This window comes from Lutra lutra, chromosome 13, assembly GCF_902655055.1.
Source record: "Lutra lutra chromosome 13, mLutLut1.2, whole genome shotgun sequence".
Taxonomy (NCBI): domain Eukaryota; kingdom Metazoa; phylum Chordata; class Mammalia; order Carnivora; family Mustelidae; genus Lutra; species Lutra lutra.
The window spans coordinates 31,959,501-31,987,003 of NC_062290.1; the positions used below are offsets into that span (position 1 = coordinate 31,959,501).

Consider the following 27,503-nt stretch of genomic DNA (forward strand, 5'->3'; position numbering starts at 1 on the left):
AGGTTCGATGAGGTAATACAGAACAGCCTATGCCGGGCTAAGTCACACCTCTGAGCCATCCCTGGGCAGCCTTGTTCTCTCCTCTGGAATTTCTGGTAAAGAGGGATATGTGGGGTTCATGCCACTGGGATGAAGGGGGTTGCAAGATAGCAGATACCCAGGGAAGCTGTGGGTGTGGGTACTGTGGCAGAGTAGAGGGGAATGGATGACAGATTTAGCCTCTAAGAGAGTCATTCCTCATCACCAGGCCCTCTCACCCCTGTTTCTACCCCAACCCTGGGACCTGGACCAGAGTCTGTGGAAACCACCAAACTCAGCAATATGTTGGAACCTGGACACTGGGTGTTCAAAGGGTGCTCAGGAGACACAGTGAGAGTATAGGGACCAGATATTTCAAACCCTGTGGGAGATTAGTGTCAGTAGGAGACCCACTCATGGCATCTAGTGAAAGAGGCAGCACATGGGCACAAGAGGTAATGTTTGAAGAATTGGGAGGATCCTGGGAAGGCCTGGCTAGAGACAGAGTCCATTTGCTCCCTCCTTGGTTGGATCTTCAGAGAGCAGTGGCATGTGCAGTGAGGGTAATTAAGAGGCCAGACACCACCGCTCCTTGGGCACATGCAGTTGAATTCAAGTGACAAGTGCACAAGGAGATAGATTACAGAGTGTGTCCAGATCCACCATGTAGGGCAGAAATGGTCCCACCATTCATCAAGATCTCCCACTCATTGAGGCTCTTGCCAGCCTGTTGTCTGTAACCAGGCCTGTCTCAGGATTGCCAGATCACATGTGGACAAGGAATAGGACTGGTCTCTGATGGAAGTTGGATGCCCAATGACCCAGATTCCCACAGGGTTCCCTGGGATATTCATTTGGGAGGGTGCCCTGTCCTCTGATTCCTCTTCCTGTCTATCCCTGGGGCCATCTCCTCCATCTTGAACACATGGCTAGAAAAGTATTCTGAACATTTTTACAGTCCCCAGAATTTCCCAGCCTGAATATGCTGCTGGCATACATGGGGCTCAGTATGCCAGACCCAGACCTGAAGCACCATGCCCAGCTTCTGCTCACACAGATATAACACCTTGAGCCCACCGAGCCAGAATCTGTGGGTGAGAAGGACTGGTGTTGATGATGTGGTCCTGAGGAGGGAACAGGATGGGCCACACTGACCAAGCCTCCATAGAGTGCAGTTGGGCAGAGAGCAGTAAATAGTCTCAGATCCTGGTCCCGGTGGTCTTCAGTCATGGAGACTTCACAGAGATTTGTTCTTGCATGCAGGCAACATTGAGTGGTGGGGAAAGTTTCCTTTATTTAGAAGGCACATGGGAATTCAATAATGTTGATGATACTTTCTCTTCATGGAGCTACAGCACCAGGCCCAGAGCAACAGCCTGAACAACATCAGGAACTCGGCCCAGCTCCCACTGTAGCATCCGCTGTATCTTTGGAGACAAAGGTGCCCTAACCCTCCCTGGTGCTGGAGCTCACACGTTAAGAAGAGTGGTGACACCACCTGCCCTGTTGGGACCAGTGCAGGTGGTAGTCAGGGCTCTAATTCACTCTTCTGTGATGGAGGAGCCACCAGCACTTTTGCCTGACCTGGAGGTCCAGAAGAGTCTAGCCCCTCTATGGAGGTCAAGAAGGGCTTGAGCCAGCACCTGTCTCAGTGGAACAACCACCCTCAGCCCCCAAGAAGTAGCTCTTTCTGGCTGGAACCCTAAGGATGGTTTCCCCTCCTCTGTCATTTCTCTCTTTTTAATTTTTGTGTTCTGTATACAATTGTATAAGGCTTAATAGATTTTGTTCATTAAATAAAGTAGAATTTGAGTTTACATAAAATTTTATTCTGATCCTTTTCAATGGTATATGGAGGTGCCATTAAGCACTTTAATAGTGTTGCACAACCATTTACTTGAGGAATATTTCCATCCCAGAGAAACCTGGGTTATGTATCACTCATTACTTGAATAATATTTCCATCACAGTGAAACCTGGGCTATGTATCACTCACTGCTCATTCCCTCACCCCAGTCCCAGCAACCACTGCTTTTCTCTCTGTCTTTGGTACTTCATCTGGGATTTTCATGTGCCTGGTATCCTACATTATGGCCTTCTCTGTCTGGCTACAAAACATAAGAAAAATATAAAAATCTTTTTTTTTTCAATTTTTTTTTTTTTTTTAAGATTTTATTTATTTATTTGACAGACGGAGATCACAGGTAGAGAGGCAGGCAGAGAGAGAGAGGGAAGCAGGCTCCCTGCTGAGCAGAGAGCCCGATGTGGGACTCGATCCCAGGACCCTGAGATCATGACCTGAGCCGAAGGCAGCGGCTTAACCCACTGAGCTACCCAGGCGCCCTTTTTTCAATTTTTTATAAAAATAGCATTTTATTACACCTAATGTGTCTGAAACAGCAATGGTCATGGGAAGCCCCAAAATGAACTATCATTATTTGGAATTGTGTTCCCTTTCATAAGGATACCTTGAAATGCAGAAACCGGGGAATGTCTGGGTCCATGAGACACATTTAAATGATTTTGTTTTCCTGCATAGGCCATTTTTAAACTATTTTAGTGGGCATATTATAAAAATATTAACATTACACCTTAAATCTTCCCATTTTTTCACTAACAAGTTAGGAAATAAAGTAAATAGTTCTTTAGGTTTAGGGAGACTATGTTTATGTGGTAAAATAATGATTTAAATATGAATAAATGAAGACACATTCATTCTTCCATGAAATAATCACCCATAATGGATGGTGTCCAGTTTCCATGCTTTTCCTCTGGATTTAGTGTGTGCTTGCTTGCATGCATGTGTGTATACAAAGATGGGTGGTGCGGCAGAGAGAGTTTTAGGGTTGGGCTCTTGTTCTACCTGATGTTCCTACAGTGGATAGGCATGGTTGCTGCTGTCCCCTTGGACATTCTCAGTGACAGCACTTGAAGCACCATCTGTTGAACAACTGAGCCATTTCCAATTATTTGACTCACATCATTGAAGTAATAAGTACATCTGTGTCACAAATTTCTGTTCTTTATGTCTGATTCCTATAAGCACCATTTCTGGAACACACTTTAACCACATTTTTGGAAGACATGCTGCAGGCTCCTCTATCTACGCTCTTTATCCAGTGGCAGCCTTCCTTGGGAAAGGAGGAATCTGGAGTCTATAGATGATATCTGAAACCATAAGGAGGAGAAGCCAGCAGTGAGTCCATCTGTAATGGGAGTGACCATAGAGCAGGGAAGAACATTCCCATAGCCCTCTCATGTGTCATCCCCCACAAGTATCCCTGCCCTATATCCTGGAATACACATCACCCAGGCCCTGTCCGGTGATACGCTCTAGCCACTCCAACCCCTTGTGGAGATTCTAACCTGAGATTCTATTCTAACCTGAGCAACCACGCCCGGCTCCAGGCCACTCCTATCAGGTTGCTCCCTGTATTTTCTGGCCAGACCACATCCTCTGAGGGAAGAACCTCTAAGGACAGTGCAGCTCAGTGCGTTACAGATTTGTGTTCATCCAGATGTAGTTTTAGTGGCAACAGCAAAAGCCACTTGAACTTGTGTGAACAAGAGAGGCCATTACAAAGCACATTGTCTGCTCATGGAAGCTGCAGGATGGAGAGAGGCTCTACCAAGGGTTTTGGCACTGGATATAGTTTGGATATAGTTTGCCCATAGCCCTCAGTCTCCCCTAGCCATGACCCCATACCCCTGCCTCCCCCAACCTTGGTACCCCTCAATTTCAGCTTGTGTGAGAGAGGAGGCTCAAGACAAGACACCATGTGAGAAAAAGGGGGAGATCCCTCTCTTCCCACAATGTTGGGTAAGGGGCATCCACGTAATCTGAAGCTGCTGGAGAAGCCATGGTAGTAATCCCTCTCTTCTCTGCCACACGATGGAGCTAACCAGGCACAGAAGGTACATCTTCAGAGAGAGGATATCTGTGGCTCTCCCTTCAGGAAGAGAGAGAAACACCAGTGAATGCGGACTCAGTGAGAAAGGAGGGCTCTGAGCTCTAGGGGAAGGGCTGACATGGGCTGGAGCACTGCACTATTGGTCAGGGGCACAAGCTCTGTGTAGATTTGTAGAGAGTGGACAGGTTTCATCTTACCAACAGGTCCATCAAAAACCAAATTCACCTACAGAAAATACTTTCAATTCTGACCATCAAAAGGTTCTGGTATCCTGGCAAGCAAGGAAGCCTAAGATGCTATGTACCAATGATTATATGATAGGGTGAGGTAGGAGACAGTCATGATTGAAGTGAGGGCAGCTCATTTGACTACTTTGGAGGGAAAGAGCCCCATCACAAGGAACCCCAGCATTTGTTACAAAAACAGATGACAATTTAGGAAGCTCCAGACTGACAGTCTCCACACCGAGTATTGTCCATGCCCAGGACAAAAGCTATGGGTGAGATCCTTACCCAGGACTGGCCTGGGTCTGATGGATGAGGACCAGTGTTGTGGGATCCCAACTGAGGGACAGGTCACCCATACTGGAGGGGATGAATGCTTTCTGGAAAGACAATTGAGTCAGGGGGAGTCAGGCTTGCCAGGCAAAAGGGACAGAGTAAGGTAGAGGCCCAGAGCCCATGGCAGCAGTGGGCTCACAGTGGATAATCTAAGCAGGTACAGCTAGGGATGACTGTGTGTCCTTTGAGAACATGAATCATGTCAGTCAATCTCTATAACAATTCTATGAGGAAGGTAGAAATGGTGTCTCTCTTTGATGAATAAGGAAACCAAGGCTTTATGAAACTGCCCCTCTCCATACTCCACAGTGAGGCAGAGGCAGGGTTTCAACCCAGGCCTTGCCAACCCTTGTTGTCCCCACCTGACAGGAAGGCTGCATTCCAGATGCTTCAGAAGGGACTTCTCGACTCTTGAGTTTACATGAACCTTTGTGCCTGGTACCCAGGGAGAAACCTCATCCTGCCCAAAGGCTGGATGGAACTGGGAGAGTTCTCAGTGCCAAGATCTGCCATTCAGACAACAGACCCTGGCCAAGCTCCAGAGTGATACCACTGCCCCCTGAGGTCAGTGAGGTCTCCATTCCTGGGTGTTTGTATGTGGAGCTTTGCACAACTCTGAATTCCATGTTGGGACCGTGTGAATAGAGAAGAGTCTAGTGGCAGAGAGACAGCAATTCTAGCCCCTACTCAGCCTCTTTGAAGCTGGGTAACCCCAGGCAGGGCTCTGAAGCTACAGACCCCATCCCTAAATTAGAGCTAGTAATGGGTACAGCTAGGTTAGGATGTAGAAGAAATGACTCGTACAGTTCCTACCTGGTGCCTGGGAACACGTGGGGAGCCCAGAGGAAAGGCAGTTGCATTGGTGACAGATTTACCCATGTATCAGTTCTTCCATTTGTTGATTCTGGCATCATCTTTAAGAAACAGATGCTTAATCTAAAATCAGAAATATTTCCTCTCAGGCTTTCTTCTCTGAGGTTAATAGTTTTAGCTCTTAAATTTAGGTCTGTGACCCATTTGGGGTTCATTTTGTGTCTCATGTGAGGGGAGGGTCCACCTTCATTCAGTCATTCAGATACATTTTATGTATAAGCATGTGCAAGAAGGAAAACGGGTTTAGTCACTGTAGTACCTTAGGTTGTCACTTGTAGGGAACTGTCAATAGATCCCAAAGAATCTTTACAGTAAATAATCCTTGAAGCAGTTGTCTAAGATTGTGAGGGAAGTCCTGAAGGAGGTTAACTTCTATGTTCTGCAGAGGTGGAGCCATGTCTTTGATAAGAGCACATCCACCCCTCTGGTTGCCACAGGAGACATTGCAGGAGTACTGCAGGGCTTCCTGACCTGTCTGCAAAACAAACAGATTCAACCTTGGACATCTTCAAGAATCCCAGAGAGATCAAAAACAATTCTGTAAAATTCAATGTTTTGGAGGATGTCTTCTAGGAAATCTATGAAAAAATAGGCTTCTTCCCAAGCGCACTACTTTGAGAAGTATTTTCTGAGCAGCTGAGTCTGGCCCTGGGTCAAAGGATAGAAAGCAGAGAGAATGGTGGAAGCCTCCCAAGAGGCACAGCTTGTAGGGTGGGAAAGTGTGGGGGAATAACTGGTCTAAGCCACAGCTCTGTATATCCGGTTGAAAGAAAACAGTAAATGGAAACAAGCCACATTTGTGGATCCCTTTGCTTACATTAACCACAAAACATTTTAGACAATTCATAAATGGTCTCTCAGCATACTTGTGTCCTTTTTCTCCCAGTTAGATAATATCAGCCTATATTCCCAGTTATTTTTTTACTTATTAGGAGAACATGATAAGTTATATGAAACCCAAAATGATTGTACAAAAATCCTCACAGAACCAACAGATGGATTAAGCCAAGCTTAAGGACAAAGATTCAATATACAAAAATGAGTTTTATCTCTATGAATAACAAGTTATCACTGAGGGAAATTAAGAAAATAATTTTTAATTCATAATCACTCAAAAAGAATAAAATACTAATGAATTATTTTCATCAAGAAGGGAAAGACATGTATAGTGAAAACCACAAATCATTAATGAGAGAATTTTGAGAAGACAGAATGAAGTCCAAAGACATCCCATACTAATGGATCCCAAGAACATATGTAATCCAAAAATACACACTGCAACAAGCAATCTAAACATTCAGTTCAAACCCCATAAACATTTAATAGCATTTCCAGAAGTAAGAACAGCAATCATACAAAGTGAAAAATACCATGGAAGGCCTTGAATAGCTAAAGCCATCTGGAGAAAGAACAAAACTGGAGGTGTCATGCTTTCTGAATTCAAAGTGTATTACAAAGTTGTAGAAATCAAAACGGTATAGTATTGATATAAAGACAGACACACCAATGAATGGAACATAGTACAAAGCCCAGGAAGAAACTGACATATATGTAGTCAATTCATTTCCAACCAAAGCTCCAAGAATAAAAAATAGGGAAGCAGCAGTCTCCACATTAAGTGGTTCTGGAAACACTGGGCAACCTCAAGTAAAGCAATGCAATTGAATGTATACCCAACCCCATCCACAACAACAGAGTCAATACGTGACAAAGATTTCAACAAAACACCTACCCCTGTAAAATACCTAGACAAAAATTGGACAGAATGTTATTAACACCCCCACCTTTTTTTTTTTTAATAATCTCCATGACAAAAATTTGAACTCAAGATTCTGAGATCAAGAGACAGATACGGTGCTACTGACTGACCCAGTCAAGAACCATTTAAAACTATGGAGCACAAATTACAATGAAGAAGTCAAACTCTCTCTCTTCGCAGACAGCATGATACTTTATATGGAAAACCAAAAAGACCCAACCCCCAAACTATTAGAACTCATTCAGCAATTCAATAATGTGGCAGGATACAAAAATCAATGTACAGAAAACAGTTGCTTTCTTATACACTAACAATGAAAATACAGAAAGGGAAATTAGAGAATCGATTCCATTCACTATATAGCAAGAACCATAAGATACCTGGGAATAAACGGAGCTGAAGAGGTTAAGGATCTGTACTAGAGGAACTACAGAACACTCATGAAAGAAACTGAAGAAGATGTGAAAAGATGGAAGACCACTCCATGCTCATGGATCTGAAAAATAAACATTGTTAAAATGTCTATACTGCCTAGAACAATCTATATTTTTAATGTCATTCCGATCAAAATTCCACCAGTATTTTTCAAAGAGCTGGAGCAAATAATCCTAAAATTTGTATGGTATCAAAAGAAACCACGAATTGCTAAGGAAATGTTGAAAAGCAAAACTGGGGGCATCATGCTGCCTGATTTCAAGCTTTACTGCAAAGCTGTGATCACCAAGACAGCATGGTACTGGCATAGAATCAGACACATAGACCAGTGAAACAGAGCAGAGAGCCCAGATATAGACCCCAAACTCTACAGTCAAAAAATCTTCAACAAACCCTGAAAAAATATCCAGTGGAAAAAAAGTCTCTTCAATAAATGGTGCTGGGAAAATTGGACAGCTATGTGTAGAAAAATGAAATTCAACCATTCTCTTACACCATACATGAAGATAAACTTGAAATGGATAAAAGACCTCAATGTGAGGCAGGAATCCATCAGAATCTTGGAGGGGAACATAGGCAGTAACCTCTTTGACATCGGCCCCAGCAACTTCAAGATATGTCTCCAAAGGCAAAGGAAACAAAAGTGAAAATGAATTTTGTGGTCTTCATCAAGATCAAAACCTTCTTCACAGCAAAGGAAGCAGTCAGCAAAACTATGAGGCAACCCACTGAATGGGAGAAGATATTTGTAAATGACAATACAAAGGGCTGATATCCAGGATCTATAAAAAACTCAAACTCAACACACACAAAACAGATAATCATGTCAAAAAATGGGCAGAAGACAAGAACAGACACTTCTCCAATGAAGACATACAAATGGCTAACAGACACATTAAAAAATGTTCATCATCACTAGCCATCAGGGAGATTTAAATCAAAACCACATTGAGATACCACCTTACACCAGTTAGAATGGCCAAAATTAGCAGGACAGGAAATAACATGTGTTGGAGAGTATGTGGAGAAAGGGGAACCCTCTTACACTGTTGATAGGAATGCAAGTCATTGCAGCTGCTTTCAAAAATAGTGTGGAGATTCCATAAGAAATTAAAAATAGAGCTTCCCTATGATCCTACAATTGCACTACTGGGTATTCACTGGAAAGATACAGATGTAGTGAAAAGAAGGGCCATCTGTACCCTAGTGTTCATAGCAGCAATGTCCACAGTCTCCAAACTGTGGAAAGAACCAAGATGTCCTTCAACAGATGAATGGATAAGGAAGATGGGGTCCATATACACTATGGAGTATTATGCCTCCATCAGAAAGGATGAATACCCAAATTTTATATTAACATGGATGGGACTGGAAGAGATTATGCTGAGTGAAATAAGTCAAGCAGAGAGAGTCAATTATCATATGGTTTCACTTATTTGCAGAGCATAAGAAATAACACGGAGGACATGGGGAGATGGAGAGGAGAAGGGATTTGAGGGAAATTGGAAGGGGAGATGAACCATGAGAGACTGTGGACTCTGAGAAAACAATCTGAGAGTTTTGGAGGGGAGGGGGTAGGAGGTTGGGTGAGGATGGTGGTATTAGGGAGGCCATGTATTACTTGGAGCACGGGGTATGGTGCATAAAGAATGAATTATGGAACACAGAAAAGAAATTAAAAAGATAAAATAAAATTTTAAAAAACAACATAAAAAAAAAAAAACTGTGGAGCACAGAGTTGTCAGAATAGATATATCCGGAGGGGGGGGGGGGGAAGAAGAATAGATGTATCTGGGGCACCTGGGTAGCTCAGTGGGTTAAGCTAAAAACCCAGTAGTCCTTTGAGACACATGCAGAACTTCACTACCTTGCAATTTCAAAGCAGCAAACACTGTATTTCCCACTAATACCTAAAAGGCCTGTACTCTTCCTTGCAGTGGAACATTTGCTTCAGCCTGAAAAAGAAAAAAAGAGGAGGAGACTGCAGCTTCCTGATTCTGGAAGTCTGCCCATTCTAAGCCCTGGAGCTTTGAGTCTTTGCCAGACTCTGCATCTCTGTTGAGAACTGAGAGGCCCCATCCCAGTTTGCTGAGATGCCCACTTTCTATCTCTGATTTCATCACTTATGGGCCCTTCTCATTTATATCCCTTCTTGAATATCTTTCCTGAGGCCCAGGGACCTTCGTCTAAATTTCTGTATGCAGGAAAATAAAGCAATTTAATTACGGACAAAGCAAGCAAATAAACAAACAACAACAAAAAAAAAAAAAAAACATGCAAGCTACAATCATCTACCACAACCAAAATACCACGTGGCTGGGCTTAAATATTTCAATTTAGTCAATCATAGAATTTAAAAACACATATGAACCTAATGCTACCTCTACAAATCACCACAATCAGAGCACCAAGGCCCAAATTACTTATCCTTAAACCACCAAGGCTTTCCATGTGCATACTTAGGTCTCCCAAATTCCATTCTTTTGGCCTTATTTTTCAGTATTTTTGGCTGATACATTTGATGTTGGGGTTTTAACAAAGCCATCACAAAATTACTATTGTCCCTCCCTTAACCTGGTGTATCTGAAGAAGCTGAGGGGAAAAAAAAAATAGTCAAGGCCTCAAAACAGGGGTTAAAATAATAATAGATACCTAGTTGACAAGAATGGCTCTCAATAGGTGAGTCAAATGCTCCTGCTAATCCTGAACCTCAGACCTAAGCAGATTTACCCTCCTGATTATGGGTAATACAGAGGACTGGAGGAAACATGTGCTTTTTAAAGACAAGATTAGTAGCAAAAGAGAAAAGAGTGAAATTAGTTCAAGTATGTAGTTATTCTTCCCCAAGTAATCAGCTAGTTATGTAAACTTCACTTTTACTAGGGTGGAATGCATGAAGAAGTAGAGGAAGGCCAGAATATGAAAAGGGAAGATAACCTCCTCTTGGAAGCCTGGAGTGGGAAATGGCATTCCTCTCCAGACAGAAAGGTCAATAACATGCCCAATGTTAAATAACTTACATATGGAAACCTAAGACTCCTGCTGTTTTCACAGTGACGTGCTATCTTTGTAACTTCACAACTCAGTCTGGTAAACTTATTAGAATTATTAGTTGTCATTACTGTGGTAATGAGATTACAATTCAAGTATGAAATTCAATGTGTCTATTTATATTTCAAGAAAAGACTTGCTAAGATTACATAGATGAAATTCTCATTCAAGCTGGATCCAAGGGGCACAGGAAATAAGTGTCTACTAGCTGAAGGCATGGATTGTAGGTCTTTTTGGAACACAGGTCCATATAGCTCTCTCCAGGAAACATGGTTCTTAGATGTGTAGGAAGGAAGAGACTACATTTTCCACCAGTAATGCTTAACATCAAAATGTAACAGAATACTACAGGAGATTTCACGATCTCCCCCCACCACTTCCATCCATTAGCCATATCTTACATGGGTGTGCTAGGTACCTTAAAAGGAACAAAACGACCTCACAACATTTGCGGAACTAAAGTACCCCGTACATTCCATGTGTTTACCATTCTACAAATTGGGCAAATGCATTCTGTGACGTCTTCTCATTCTGGAAACAGACAGAAATCTGTGCACAAATGTCTGAGAGAGCTGGGTTCCCAATAGCCATAGACAGGCACAGCCCCCAAATCCATCATGGAAGGAAAGGACACATTCAATGGCATCCATACACATCATGGAGTGCTATTCAGCCATAAGAAGAAACAAAGGAAAAAAAAAAAAGAAGAAGAAGAAACAAAGGTTTCCAGTATTTGAGGAAATAGATGGACCTTGGAAACCTAACACACATTTTGAGAGCAAACACACAAGGAAAGAGGTACATTACACGATCCCAGGCTTTGACGACACTACGGTAGGCACATTCATAGACCCAGCAAGTGGGAAGTACGGTGTAGAGAGGAAAGGGAGAGGGCTGGTCATGTCATCATGGGTACAGAGGTTACATGAGATAGGATAGCAATGCTTTCCACATAGATGGCAGTGCTGTCTGCAAGCATCAGGGATGTGAGCAGTGTCACTGAGCATACACGAACTAACAAATACAACCATCAATATTATTTAGATTCCATCATTGAAAAACCCACTACTCCAAGGCAATAGAGGACCAATAGGGTCACAGCAGAGATGCAGGGAAGACAGCTGAACAGGCCCCATGACGAGGTGAAGAAGTGGCAAGCTGGCTTGGCTTCACAGTGGGCAGGAGGCCTCAGGGGACTGCGCCCTGAAACCCAGTGTGCCTTGAGTGTTTCCCAGATTGACACTGATGTGTTCCCACTGATTACCCCCCTCCCCGTTTGAAAGCCAAGTCCCTGTTTCCCTTTTCAATCTGGCTCCCCTCATCTGTGTTTCTATGTACACCAAGGACGTTGGCTCAGCAGCAGGTCAGGCCTTGCTTGGTCACTCTTCACATCCATTCACTCTGGCCCCGCAACCACATCAAGCAGAGTTAACTCCCTGAGTCATTCCTGAGTAGCGCAGCCAATGTCCTGACAGCTCCTCTGTGTTCTCCTAGACCCTGTGGAGGGCCAGTCCTCCTTAGGGACTGGACAGAGGAAGGCACCCCAACTCTCTCTGAGGTAAGCTCTCCTCTCTTTCTCAGAGACAGAAATGTTCCTTCCTTGATTTCTTCCATCAATGGAGGATGAAAATCTGGCACTTTACCTTGCAGGGAAGGGGGCAGCAGTCTCCCCTCATGGAGGAATGCTGGCTCCAACATCTTACGCACAGTGGACCCAAAAAGGGTGATGACACAGGACAGCCTCAGTTACAAACTCGATGGGATCAAACACCTTCTTCAGCAGAAAAGGTTTCTCCTTGAAAAAGAATGTTCTATCTGTTGATCAGAATGGACTTCGGAGATCTGCCACGAAAAGTTCCAGCATCATTCAAACTATCTTCTTTAACTCGGGTGGGGGGACATGGACTCAACCACGGGACCTCATCCTATTAACTGCCTGAAGTCCTCCCCAAACCAAAGGGCTGGCCCAACAGTGGACAGGATGCTGGGATCCTCACTGTGTTTCCTTTTCCCCAATCACAGGTAGATGCTGGGAGGAACGACAGCTGTACGTATTTAAGAGCATCGGTCTCTGGGAGGAAATCTAGAGTACAAAGAAGCCTGCTCCCTGATTCTGGGTTCTGACAAGGAATGGGGGTTGGGGGATACTGACCGAGACTGTCCAGTGAGGCACGGTCACCATGTTGTACAGGGCCTGGAAGAACCAATACATATGGAAGGGGTGATTTTTGTGCATATGGGATGAAGGCCCTGTGTGTGTGGGTGCATGGTTGTGTGTCTGTCTGTGTCTATATGTTACGCTTGTGAACACGAATGTGTGCCTTTCTCAGGAGATCTTTCTCATACTTTCATCACATTCAAAGTGTCACCATTCTGAAACACTCTCATCACCCTGGCACACATTTACCTACTCCTTCCCCTGCTCACCACAGCTGTAGCTGGAGGACGTTTCCCTTTGCTTTCCAGAGACGGGCATGGTGTGGAGATGAAGGATCCAAACCCCTGACCTCCTACTTGGAAAGCCAAGATTTGAGCTCGGGTTTCAATCTGAAAGCTTCTCTGGCCTACGCACCTGTGTTAGTCCCTCAGCCAGGGGTCATGATGTACCCAGGTTCTAGCTAGCAAAGGGACACCAGCATCTGTGCACACAGCCAAAAACCTAGATTCTATGAAGGTCTCCTGAAAGACCCATCATGACACAGTGGCTTCCAAGGTCACAGAAGCTAGGGCAATGATAGAAGCCCATGTTACGGATTACAGCCTGGGCCCTGGACTCAAGTGCACAGAGAAAAGCCATATCCTCTTGCTCAAGCCCATAATGCTGGAAAGGGGGTGGACCCATGGAGGACAGAACAGGGCAACATCGGTCATAGCCAGTCTCAATGTGTACACACGACCAATGGCAGAAAAGTATCCCAGAGGGAATTTAGTGTACTTGATAAGATTTCTGTAAGCCCTAGGAAGGCTCACATTCTCTAAGCACATACTCAGACACCACTGGCAAATAGGAAATCAAGGTCAAGCTTGGTTGGAAGCTTTGGACCCAACACCCCCAGGGCAAATCTCCTGCAAAGCCAGCTTACAAAGTGTCAGCACACCCTCCAACATTCCTCTGTGTAAGGAACTTCTCACTGGTCAGAACACCTGGGAGGGTTTGGACAGCCACTGTCTTCATGGGAAAAACACACATGCATACACACGGGATAGCTCAAGAGTGGAAGGAATCTATCAAACTCAATCGACGGTGCCAGCTGTTTACGTAAGCTACGATGTCAGTGTTCTCCAGCATTGTACATGGGATTTTCTGAGGACAAATGATGATTGAAGACAACTACTAGGCTTCTTTTCTGAGGGTTGAATTCAGCCTGGCAAGCAAGGCTGCTCTTTATGCCGTGCAAAATCTTACAGAGACATGATGCATATAGTCACAGCATTTGGGGGTCTTGGGCCTGGAACTGATTTCCAAAGAAGAAGCATGTGACACCTTAGTGGCACATCAGTCAGGAGAGGTTATGGGACTCAGTCCTCACACAGAGGCCAAGTTAGGGTTCATATGTATTAGATTGACTATTTGGCTTTCTTTGGGCTCACATTAGCTACAAAGACAAAAGCCCTCTTCTTGTTTCCTTCCTGCTCCTCTCCCATCCCTTCCTCTCTGCACTAAGAAGGCAGTAGCAGTGCAGTCCATACCTCCTAAACACCCACACGCACAGACTTGCCTCCTGTCCTCTTCCATCAAAACTCCCTGCCCTACTTCCGTAGCAGCCACACCAGTGTCCTCACAGTGGCTCTGTATCCTCTTAGCTCCCCCCAAGGACCTGATGGAAAGGCTACCACCCATTTTGAGGGTAGAGGAAGAAACTCCGACTCTCCCTCAGGTAAACTCATTCTTTTTAAAATTTTTAAATTTCTTAAATTTATTTTCAGCGTAACAGTATTCATTGTTTTTGCACCACACCCAGTGCTCCATGCAATACGTGCCCTCTACAATACCCACCACCTGGTTCCCCCAACCTCCCACCCCCCGCCCCTTCAGACCCCTCAGGTTGTTTTTCAGAGTCCATAGTCTCTCATGGTTCACCTCTGCTTCCAATTTCCCTCAACTCCTGTCTCCTCTCTAACTCCCCTTGTCCTCCATGCTATTTGTTATGCTCCACAAATAGGTAAAACCATATGAAAATTGACTCTCTCTGCTTGACTTATTTCACTCAGCATAATCTCTTCCAGTCCCGTCCATGTTGCTACAAAAGTTGGGTATTCATCCTTTCTGATGGAGGCATAATACTTCAAGAATTTTTTTGTTTGAAAGAAAGAGAGAGAGAGAGCACATGAGAGTGCTGCAGGCAGGGTGAGTAGCAGAGGGAGAGGAAGAAGCAGGCTCCCCTTTTGAGCAGGGTGCCCAATGTGGGGCTCCATCCAGGACCCTAGGATCAGGTCCTGAGCTGAAGGCAGAAGCTTCAATATCTGAGCCACTCGGTCCCCTTGGTAAAGTCATCTTGTGCTTATGAGGGACAACCAGTGTTTGATTTCTCTTTGCATGAACATCTGAACATGTACATGCCAGAGGGTAGAGACAATTTCCTTGGTGCCAAGAGCCTGCAGTGAGTTTATACCATTAATGGACACCGTATTTAGACGGGCACTGAGAAATCATCACCATTCCTTTGCAATGGATGGTCATGAGCATTTTCCAGGAGGTCATTCTGTCTACGGAAAATGGCTTTGAAATGAGTTTCTGAAGAAAATGGACTTGGGAGATTTGACATTCCAAACTGGAGCCTTTTCTGGAGGTAATTTTCCCTTCTCTGGATCATAAACAAAATGGCTACATTCCATCTAGCTTCTTATGACACCAAGGGCACAGAGATGTGTGCACATGGTGTGCACAGGGTGATGTGATCCTCACTGGGTTTCCCTTTCTCCAATTGCAGGAGGCAGCAATTGGAAATGGCCCATGTACATGTTCTCCCATCAGTCACTTTAGGGGGACAGATCTAGCTGAAGAACAAGGTAGGGCTTTCTCTCCTCCTTTGGTCTGTAGGGCTTCCCCCATTCTGAGTTCCTGCTGGGAACGGATCCTGGGGTGGACTGAACAAACGGAGTGTCCTGTAGAAAACCAAGACCCTGTGCTACAGTCCCTGCAAACCAATAGGTCATTCAGGTGGTGTGCTTGGTGCGTCTGAGGGTTGGGGCTTGTTTTTCTGTGGGTTGATGCTACGGGACTGGGCATGTGGGTGTGTTGAGTGCGTGCCTTTCATCAGAAGACATCTCCCACTTAATGGGGTTGAGGGCATGGCTCAAAATTTCAAAGCCAGGTCTCCATCCCCACTGTGCACACCCCCCTAGGACACCACATTCCTCGCTGACCACAGCTCCACCTGGAAGGTTGCTTAGGATTCCCTTTCCTCAGACAGGGATGGGGAGAAAGGAAGGGGCCCACACCTGTCCTAGCTGGGGACATTTCTCAGACATGGTCAAAACACAAAAGAATCAGAAGCTAGTTTAATCTACCAAAACATAATCACCAGCCTTACAAAAACGCTCACATCTTGAATGCACAGAGGGAAGGCTCACTGGCAAATGGCAACCACCAGGAAAGCATCATTAGCTTGGTGCCCCCTCAAACTTCTGACAATCTGCTACATGGTCAGGTTAGAGAGTGCCCTTCTCTCGCCTGGCCTCCACTTCCTAATGAATTTGCTGGTTCCTGGTTGGGGGGCTCCAGGGAAACCAGCTCCTGCTGACTCGAAGGACACACCCACATGCCACAGGAAAGGAAGACTGGGAAGAATCAGCACTTTGTGGTTGGGGACTCTTTTGGAATGCACAGATGTCAGTACCTAGAAATCCTGTGTCTTTGGTTTTCCTTACCATGCATGACTCAGGAACAAATATAAAACTCTAGGGTACTTGCGATAGCATTGAATGCAACCCTGCCACGCAGTGTTCTTCTGAAGAAATACAATCTCCTAGAAGAGGTGAGAAATAGGTAGGAGCAGCATAGGTTGATCCTGGCAAAGAAACGGTCTTGACAATGACCACGACGCAGTCTCTGGTTGGAGGAACTTGCCTGTCAGTAAAACGGAGTGTGCATATTAGTGTTTACCCTCTGTTGGATTGAAGAGGTCACCCTGATTCAATTCCCTGTAGCTAAAGTTCAGAGTCAATATTTCTCTCTCCCTTCCTGCTCCTTCCCCTGACCTTTCTTGATGCAGCAGCAGCTTGCTCAGTCAATAACCATGTAATGCAACGTCGCCATACACTCCTGTGCACGCCCACCCCAAGCTAAACTCCCTGAGCTCTTCCTGCAAAGCCCCACCAGTGGACTGGACATTCTGTGTATCTCTCCCTAGCTTCGCTGGATGGACAGGTGGGTGAATGTTCCACAGGAATGACAGAGGAAGACAACCCATTTTTCACCAGGGTGATACATTGGCCTTTCTTTGTGGGAGACACAAAATTCTTCTGGCTTTTTAAATCCAGGTCACATACAAAAATCTCAGCATGCACAATTTACAGGGTAAGGAGAAGTTTGAGTGAGATGCTACCTAAATCCCAAAGACATTGTAGGGGGTGGGGACAACCACAGCAGTATCACCTACCATCTGGAGGGCAGGGAGCTTTGGTATGGGTAGCAGCTATTCCTCCTTGCCATCTATTTTGTCCAGTGGGACCCGGAACTTGGGACCTGTAGGAAGACTGGGCGCATCTGTGCAGGACTCTTTTTGCTCTCTTCATACTTTGGGGTAACGGGCCTCTAGCACTCTTCCCCATCTGGTTTTATCCCATCCCCCAGGGAACAAAAGAGCCAGGCAAACAAGACTAAGCCTGATTTGATGTTCATACTGTTTTCTTTTCTGAAATCACAAGTGTCCCTGCTGGAAGGGGACGGCGGTAAGTATTCTGTACTCTAGTGTCACTCACTTGTTTGCAACAACCTGGAAAAAGTGGAAAGGTGGGGCTTCCTCACAGGCTCCATGATGAGAACCACCATGATTCCAGGTCCTGAGGGACTGAGAATAAGGGTCGGAGGAAAAGAAAGGTATTTTCTGGGAAAAGACCCGTGGCCTCATGGCCCTGTTCCCGGAAACTACTCCACTGCTCTTAGTTGGTGCAGGTTTGGGTGCAGGGAGTAGGTTTGCCTTGGAGATGGACTATTTTACAGCTTCTCCAGGCCCTGTAGCTGCAATAGAAGGCAGAGTTTCTATTCACGTTCCTGATCCTCTCCAGGACATTTCATCCTCCATCCAGGAAGGGCCAACTGCAGCTCAGTCCAGACTGATTAGCTCCTCACGTCCACACACTTGTCCACACATGTATGCCAAGCAAAGTTCCCTGAGTGATTCCTGAAGAGCCCCATCAGGGTCCTGACACTCTCTGTGTGTATCTACCTAGATCCCCTGGCTGGCCTGTGCAATGGCACGGATGTGGACAGCACAGAGGGAGAGGCCCCATTTTTGACCAAGGTGGTAAGTTAGCCTTTCTTCATGTGAGGTACAGCATCCTTTGTTTCTCTTATACTCGAATTCAGATCTGAACACCTCAGCACGTACAATGTCCTTGGTGGGGAGATTATTGAGTGAGAGTCTGTTACCCATGGATACCCGATTCCAAAGACTCTGCAGGAAACAGCAGGTTTGGTTACAGTCCTCAGGATAGTGAGCTTTTTCACTGATACTACAGAAACCGCCTTGTTACCTGTTTTGTCTAATGGACCCAGGGCATGCAACTTCTAGGTAGATTCCATATCAGTGCCCATGACCCTGCCCATCACCAAGAGAACAGAAGAGCTGCACATGCAGGATGAGGCATGACTTGATGTTCATCATGTTTTCTTTTCTGATATCGCAGGTGGCCCTGCTGGAAAGGGAGAGTGGTAAGTATGCTGTACTCTAGAGTCACTTATTGGTTTGGAGCAACCTGGACAGTGGGCAAGGTGGGGCTCCCTTGCAGGCTCCATCTTGAGAGCCACCCAGAATCCAGATCCTGTTGAAATAAGACTAAGAGTCATGTTCCGGACCAAGACCCGAGGCCTCATGACCTGCCCCAGAAGCTACCATGCTGTTCTTAGGTGCTGTAGGATTGGGTGCTGGGCAGGAGGTGTGTTTACATGGGAATCCATGTGCTATGATTCTCAGGGTTTGTGTGTGTGTCAGGTGGGTGAATGGTATGTTCTCGAACATGTCTGTTCCACTCAACATGGCAATTAATGGTGTCCATGTTCTCAGGGAAGTTTCCCATCACCATCACATCGGATCACACTACACATATCTCCCCAGTGTGGAGGAGCCTTTAGTTGGGGCTCTAACATTGGGAGACATGAGAGAACTCACCCTTATTAGGAAAGTAGACATGATATGCACGGGGGAAACAATTCCAGGGCAGTGCTCACCTCTGTACACAGCAAGACTACCAGAGAGGAATGATAGGGATGGAACTAAGGTTGGAGACCCTTCATTCAGAGAGCTCTGCTCTTATTCATGCTCTGCTCTTATTCAGGACCTCACATGGGGTAGAAGCCATGTGGTGGGATTGCTGCACAAGAGCTCACAGCAACATGCATCCCTTCGAGGCCAGGGGCACGTTCCCACAGACAGAAACTGGTGGAAGGCCATCTTCAAGGGAAAGACTTTAGTCCAGCCACACCCTTAGCCAGCATCTGAGGATCCACACTGGCAGGAACCCTGACAAATGCGGTCAACGTGGAAGAGCCGTTAGATACAGCTCTCACATTTGGAGACACCAGACAACTCAGAGCAGAGAAACCTGTGTCTGTCATCACTGGGGTCCCGCCTGTACCCAGAGCGCCCACCTTTCTCACCACCACAGAAATAACACAGTACAAACCCCGTGTCTCCAATCACTGAGGCAGAGCCTTCTGCCAGAAGTGGTCCCTTTCCCAACACCAGAGAACTCACACGGGGAGAACAACTAGCACTGTGTGTTGGTGGGAGAAGCGTCAACTGGGGCTCAGGCCTGAGCTCCCACTACCATCTCAGAGAGTGGGTCATCCCTCACACAGGAGCGAAGGTGCAGGGACATCCTGGGACACCCTGCTGCTGAATGCTGATAAAATCCATGTGGGAATCCCATTCCTCATGGAGCCAACACGTGAAGGACCTGGGAGGATTCACACACAAGAAAATCCTCCTGGTGTGATGAGGAAAGGAATTTGCTCAGGAATCCCTTCTTCCTTAGCCAGCAATGACACCCTCACACCGAGGAAACACTGATCCCAATGCAATGGAGGGAAACTCATTCCCGGATACTCACATCAGAAAATCACTGAACAAATATCTCCCAATGAATTTCTTAGGGTGAAATTGAGATACAAACTCAGACACTGACAATTTTTCACTATAAACACATACAACTGAGTCACACTCTGAGGGATGCTGAATGCCCTATTCCAGTAACCAATAGCTAGAAATAAAGCACATCTGCTCCCATCCATCAGTACTTGCATAAAGGCCACTATCACTGAACAGGCAGGGTCTCACAGCCGTGCACAGTGTGCCAAGTAAGAATCAGGGGACTTTTCCTTTACTAGCTCTCACAACTGACACAGGTACTGTCTCTTGGTAGGAAGTTTGACACATAAATACATTGCCTGTGATCCATGACAACATCAATTGGAGGGTTAACTTAGAATCTTAGAACACAAGGTGATTGATGTATGTTCACGAAAACATTAATCTATTGATGTATGTAGATTGCAAAGATGAATGGCAACAAGACTCAACAAACACATGGTTTGTGATCTACCTCTCATGTATCCTTCATTCTACTAATATTGTCCTCATAAATTGGAAAGGATTTACAAATTAATTACATGCTTAGAAATATTTCTATTTACATTACTTATTTGAGGGCAAGAGAGCTAGAGAGGGAGCAAGAACAGTCAGGGTCGGGCAGCGGGGAAGAGGGAGAGGAAGCAGGCTCCACATTGAGAAGGGTGCCCAATGCAGGGCCTGACTCCCCAGGATCCAGGGATCCTGACCTCAGCCAGAGGAAGATGCTTAACCAACTGTGCCACCCAGGGGCTTGCAAATTAATTTCATCTTTTACAAAGGTACTGTTTTGGATGAACTGTGTATATCAGGACAGGAATAAAACTGTACTGTTCAGAGTCAGGCAGTGAGGGCTACCGCCCCCTCTATGAGAATTGGTAGCCCACTGCTTTTCTCCACCACCAAGAATAGCTACTTATCTCTTGGCCTGAGAAGGTGTAAGTCCACTGCCGATAGGGAAATAGTCCCCAATTTAGAAGATGATAGAACAGGAGGGGGTATGTACACTCCCTTCCTTAAACACAAAGCACACCCAGGAATGCCTGTATGGTTCTTTTAGTTAAGGGACCAACTCCTGATTTTGACTCAGGTCCTGATTTCAGGATTGTCAGATTGAGCCCCTGACAGGTGACATGCTCTGCACAGCATGTGGAGCCTACTTAAGGGTCTCTCTCTCCCTCTGTACCTCCCCTTCCAACCTTGGCTACCAGGAGTTCCATGATGTCTATGCTAGACTAAAGGAGGAGCATGTAGAACAAGAGGTGACCCAGACGTCAATCACCATTGGCAACTAGTGACAAGAGACTAAATAATCTTCCTGCTGCTTCCAGAACCAAGCAGAAGACTTGCAGAAATCCTATTACAACTGCATTTCATGTGACCATCATAGCGATGCTTACTTCTCCTAGAATCTTCATATTAGAAACGTATCCTCATTCATCCACCCTGAATCTTCAGTGATATAGAATTCCTACAGGAGATGTGCATACACTCTACCTCCTGATGTCTTCTCTACTCCATGTGAGTGAACTTCTTACTGACCCTCTTGATTTTGGCTGAGGTGATGATCTCAGGGTTGTGAGATCGAGCCCTGTGTCATGCTCTGCAAAGCATGTGGAGCCTGCCCAGTGTCTCCCTCTCTCTCTCTCTCCCACCTCCTCATCTTAAAAAAAAAAAAAAAAAAAAAAAAAAAAAAAAACAAAACAACAACAACAACACGTCCACTCAGAGATCCATTTGTAAAGATGCCCAATATTCTCTTTACACTAGTATACTGGCCCTAAAAAGAATGTGTTGGCAGAAAACACTATTTTGGACAGAATGTCTATTTATAAGATAACCCTGCAGTAACTCAGGATTCTGCTAACAGAAGCAACCTGTAGTTCAGATGTTTTGTATGGGGCAGGACTTGCAGAACCTTCTCCATATGTGCCACTAAGTAATTTTCCCCAAGCAGCAAACTCTAGATATTCTGGTTAAGGCTACATCTCCAATTTAATTGACAAGAAGAGGGTATCTTTCCCTCCAGAAGAAAGACAGAAACCAGCAAAAAAGACTCCCAAGTCAAGGCCTGAACCTCAACCCAGGCGGGATGTTCAGAACCAAGACCACTTACTAGTGTGATGTACATCCACCAGGGAGACGACAGGGGTCACACTCCTGTACATGTTGCACTTGAATCTGCACTGAAGAGACAGAGGCCAGACACATTGGATGCTGCCAAAGAGGCCAAGTCACCTGAGCCTCGAAGCACCACCTGTAAAAACAGGGAGAGCATTTAGTTGAGGTCTCAGGACCAGCCCTCGGGAAGACACAATGTCACACAAAACTGAAAGCATGTCCTTCCCTTCCAGCAGAGAGCACAAGCTCAAAGAGGCCAAAGCCACAGGATCCAGAAGTGTGTGAAAGACTTAGCATTGCTGCTGGCAGACTTTCAAATAATACATGCATGGTCAATTGGCTACCAGGAGTTCCATGATATCATTGCCAGACCCAAGCAGGAGGATGTGGGCCAGGAGATGGCCCAGAAGTCAATCACCATTGGCAACTACTGACAAGAGTCTAAATAAAGTTCCTGCTGCTCCCAGAACCAAAGAGAAAATCTGCATAAACCCTCTTTCAACTGCATTTTGCATGACTGTCCTAGAGATGCTTACTTCTCCTTGAATCCTCTTTCACCTTTGACATGGTTCTCATTCATCTACCCCGTCACTTCAATGGCACGTAACTCCCATAGAAGATATGCTTATACTCTACCTCCTCAATGTCTTTTCTACTCTATGTGAGTGACTGTGTTAGTCTTGTTTCCTTCCTTTTTTTCACAACTCTATTTGGCTGAAATGAGCCTCTGGTCTTTCCTTTCTAAGACATGCCTCTCATGGACCCTGGAACTCAAAAAAAGAAATAAAAAACCAACAACTAATCACCACCCAATATGGATGTAACCTATACCTTGGAGATTGAAGTTGTTTCACTCCTAACTGGAGACTATGCTACTGACCCAAAGGGCAAGCCCTCCAACAACCAGCTTCTAGAGGATTCTGGGATGATTTGGGGTATAGTTCTGATAGGATTTTCCCAATCAGAAAACACTGCCAGCCTCCAAAGTAAGGTCCTCAAACCTGACTGCAAACTAAATAGATTCAGAGCTTCACAGGACCCATTGTGAGGCACAGAAACACCTGGTGGTGGTGGCCGCGGGTGATGGATTTCAGTTCAGTGGATTTGGGATGGTTTCATAGATGCAAGAAGGCAGCCACAAGCACACTTGGTTTCTTAGCATCTATTCTAACTAAGCCTGGCAGGCATAGTGATGGACCGTTCCATACAGATTTTGAAACCATGCTGTGCTGGAACTTTTCATGAGGAATCTCTAGAGTGAACTTTCAGTACTGTGTCCAAGCCAAAGCCAAGCACAATACTCCCATCAGACTTGACTGCAATACCTGTCGATTTGGGTGGATTCCTCTTCTCAAGGTCCCCCAAATATCCTGAGGTTCCTATACCTGCCAACAGGTAACATTCTCTACACATCTGGCAAGGCTCCTGGGCATTGTGTCATCGAGGTGTCAAGCCGCTATTGCCATGGAGCTCCACAAAGTCACCCTTAATTCCTGAAAATTGTCTGGCCATCATCTGAGTCTATACACATTACTCTCAAATTGGACATTTCGCTCAATCCCTTGGTAAAATAACCAATATTTCCAGTGGTGTCCTGTTATAAGAAAAAGTCACTTGTGCTGAACTTACGCCAATAATCCTAAGTACCTTGGAAGAAAGAATTCTCCCTGAGAGTTTCTGAATGATGGAGCGTTCAGGGAGAGAGAGAAGTTAAATGCTCTCATTTGTTCACACAGAAATATTTCATCACATTTCTGAAGATCATGGGTATTTTCAGATACAGTTTCCCTCAATCTGGAAGAAGCAACATTAAAGAACCAGCAATGTTTCAATCAAGAGTCACAAAGGTAGACTAATGTTCCTCAACTCACTCAGTGCCCCCTTATTAATTCTTGTTTGGCTTGAATGCAGCTTTTCCATGAGTTCTGCAAATCCGTACCCAGTTGAATTTGAGAATTTTCACAATCGGACACTAAGAACCCACAAGACACATCTCCGTGTACAGTCACAGGCATTTAATGGCAAAGTAGGGATGAAAGGCCTGCGGACACATGCTAAATGAGATATATTTTAACTGAACATAAAAGGCCAGACATCAGCATGGAAGCAGAGACCACAAGACCTGCATCCTGGTCACCAGGGCATGGCATGTCCATGAGTTTCTGTATCTCCAAGACAAACACGCTTATGTCTTCTGAACTAAGGGTTCTGCTTCTAGAACTTTCTCCGAAGGAGAAAACCAGAGGGGTTGTAAAGGATTTGCAACAGTGTTTATGGAGGCTTCCTGGATGATGGCAAAGCCCTGCAGCTCACTGCCTTGCTCAAGGCCCACAAAACTGTTCAGTACCCCCTTTGCATCCACCATGGTCAGGCAGGTCTAGCCCTTTCAACCCTGGTTGCACAGCACACCCTCTCCTGGTGTCCACCAGGCCACTTGGCCTCTGTGTTCCATGTCCTCGACAGATCTCTTTGGATGAAGGTAACCCGCATAGGGGTGGAAGGAGCAAATATACCTTCCCACCCTTTCTCCCTCCTTGCACCCATCCAAGGTTTGTGCAGGGGGAGCAGAGCTGCAGGGACATGCAGATGGGGTTCTTCTGTGGCGCTTCCAAGAATCCACTTGCACAGAGCCTGAGCCTTAGCACTTAGCAGGCTATTTTGGTCTCCACCCACACTGTCCACCCCAGCCATGGGGCAGCATTCCACCTGCCAGCCTCCTCAGAAAGAACTCCTGCACCCTAGCTAGCTGCCCTCCATCCAACCCCCAGATGCTGACCTAGGCATTCGAAAGGAGACTGGGTGAGGAGACACACCCACTGCACCCAGGTGCCTGAGTGCACTCCACACCACACCATCTACTTCAGGGTTGTGGTAATGGCAGACTTCCCACTGTGTCCTTTTTGCCCTGAGACATGCCAACCCTCCAGTGTGGCACAGAGCACAGAGCCGGGCTTTAGTCCCCCGGTGACGTGGCTGGCTGATGCAGCTGCCTGGGCCTGCCTGCCTCCCTCCCTGACTCCAGTCCTTTCCTATGAGAATCTGCCTGGGCCCTGCGACTCTGGCTTTGCTCCAGTGTCCCGAGCCCTGGGTGCAGGCTGTCAACAGGCAGTTGATGAGCCACAGACTCTGGCTGGCCAGCCCTGTGCTCCCCTCAACCCAGCCACTGTGGTGACCAATGTGGGCCTAGGTGCCAGACAGGACTGCAGCCCCCGCCTTCCTGCTCCACCTCAGGGGGCACCTCTGAAGTAAGGCACGTCAGTCCCAAATACCTGCTCCCCAAACCCCTCCCCACCGGCTGAATAACCCCTAGGGAGAGATGTATAGAGAAGCCAACACAATCTACACGCCAGGCACTGCATTTCACTCAGCCTCTCATGGTACACAGGTGGGTCAGAGGAGGATTCAGCACAGCAGCACAAATAACACTTGAGTAGTGAACAAATGTGTTTCTCCCAGGGCAGCAACATTTCCAGATACCCTGCAGTAGGCCTGGTTGTCAGCCTACCTGTGCTCCAGTAGGAGCCCTGCTCTGACATTGATGAGCAAGCCACAGACCAAGAGTACCTCTGCAGGTAAACGGGCCCAAATGTATCCTGGATCCTTTCATTTTGTTGTTTTGATTTTGCTCCAAAGTCCAGGGAGACACCTCTGGGACATGGATGGGGCTCTCCATTCAAGAGCACAGGAGGTAAATGAGCCATATGTTCCACTCAACACCACTCCTGGGATAGGCTGAGTCAAGCTACTACACATGTGCTACCCTGTGACCTCAGCAAGGCCAAAGCACAACCTGCTCCCTGGATGTGGAGAGAACAGGGATGCAGTACCTGAGCCAAACATTCTGAAGCCAGAACTCTAAGGGAACTATGCATGTGGGCTGGCTGTAACACAGAAACTGGCAGGCACCACGCTGCCCTGAAAGCCACGCAGGTTCCTGGCAGCTTCAGAGTGGGGGTTCAGTGCCTGATCTCCATTCCAGATTGCTCCTGCTGTGTCCTGACTCAGACCTAAGCTGGAACCCCTGTGGTGTCTCCAAGGTCAGGTGGCATAAAAAGGGCCTATAGTAGTTGGGGTGGCCCTGGGAAGAGAACACACTGAGGCAGATCCCAGGATGAGGCTGGATGTCATATCAGGGGCTCACTGAGATGGGAACCCATAGCAGATTGCTGTGGGAATAGGGAGCCCTGTGTCTGTGGAGAGTGTCCACATCACTGCCTCAACAGCTGTGTCCCTGGCAAATGACTGAATCTGTCTATGCCCCACGTCTTCTGTAGAACAGGCCTCACAGCACTTTGTCCCCCAGAATTTGGTGAGGATAAACCAAGACAATGAACAATAAGCACCTGACTGGTGCTTGGAACAGAAGCAGCATCCATGAAGACACATCTCCTTAGGATTGCTTGGTAGGAAACATGTTTTGGAACACCTGGCTCAGCTGGTCATGTGGTTTTGAATACCAGAGAAATAGCACCTGGCTTCAGGGAGCCTCCCTCCAACATGGTGACTCAGAGCCACCCTTATGCAGTTACACAACCTCCTCTCCAGTGACATTCCTGCCTGTCTGGTAAATATCAGGCTGTGTAGGCACACTACCCTGCAAGCCCTGACCCAGGAAGCCATGGACCCAGCAAGTTTGTAGTTCTCAGTTGGGCCCAGCTGTCCTCCCCATGTCACCAGGACAGTGGACCTGGGCCTCTGCCCTTACCTCGCTTCTCAGTGGTGATGACAGTGACCTCTAGGGGCTCCCCCAGCCCTGCCTCATCTCGGTCATCAGCCTGAAGATGTACGCTGACTCTGGGGCTAGCTCAGTGGCCATGAATTGCCTCACCATGGCACCCATCTCTACTGTGGTCAACATGATGGAGTTGCTGTTGGCCAGGCCATAGGCGATCTGATACCCTATGGGTGAGACAGGAGAACCACGCATCAGTCTCATCACCCCCTCAGACCCCACATCCCCGCCACCCTGCCACCACCACTCTGCCGTGTTTCCACCATGTCCTTCATCCTCTGCCAGCATCTGAGAGGAATGGCACAGCCGAAGTGTCGCATGGAGCCTCTGAGTGCTAGGCCCTGATGACTCTCGTTCCCCTTCATCCAGCCTACACCAAGATGTGGAAACAGTTTCATCTTTAGTGATTCAATACTTACATAAAACATCAGTACTCATCATATCAGCAATTTAAAACCTCCCAAAAAAACAAGTTCCAGAAGCAGATGCCTTTCATGGTAAATTCTACCATTCAGGGAAGGATTCATAACAGTCCACTTTTCCAAAAAACAGAAGAGAAAGCTTCTAAAATCACTTGCTGAGGCAACATTACCATAATACAAAAATAAACGAGGACACCCCAAGAAAAGAATCTTACAGTCCAATATCCCTGATGACCATAGATGCAAAAATGTTCAACAAAATACTAGCAACCCAAGTACACCAATATGCTGAGAGGATCATATACTATGATCAAGTGGGATCTTGTAGGAA

The 27,503-nt window shown here is 46.1% G+C and overlaps 1 pseudogene; it reads right to left on the reverse strand.

Annotated features, from left to right (window-relative positions):
- Window positions 1-21,826: 21,826 nt before the first annotated feature.
- On the reverse strand, window positions 21,827-27,115 carry LOC125083579 (uncharacterized; annotated as a pseudogene).
- Between the last annotated feature and the right edge of the window lie 388 nt (window positions 27,116-27,503).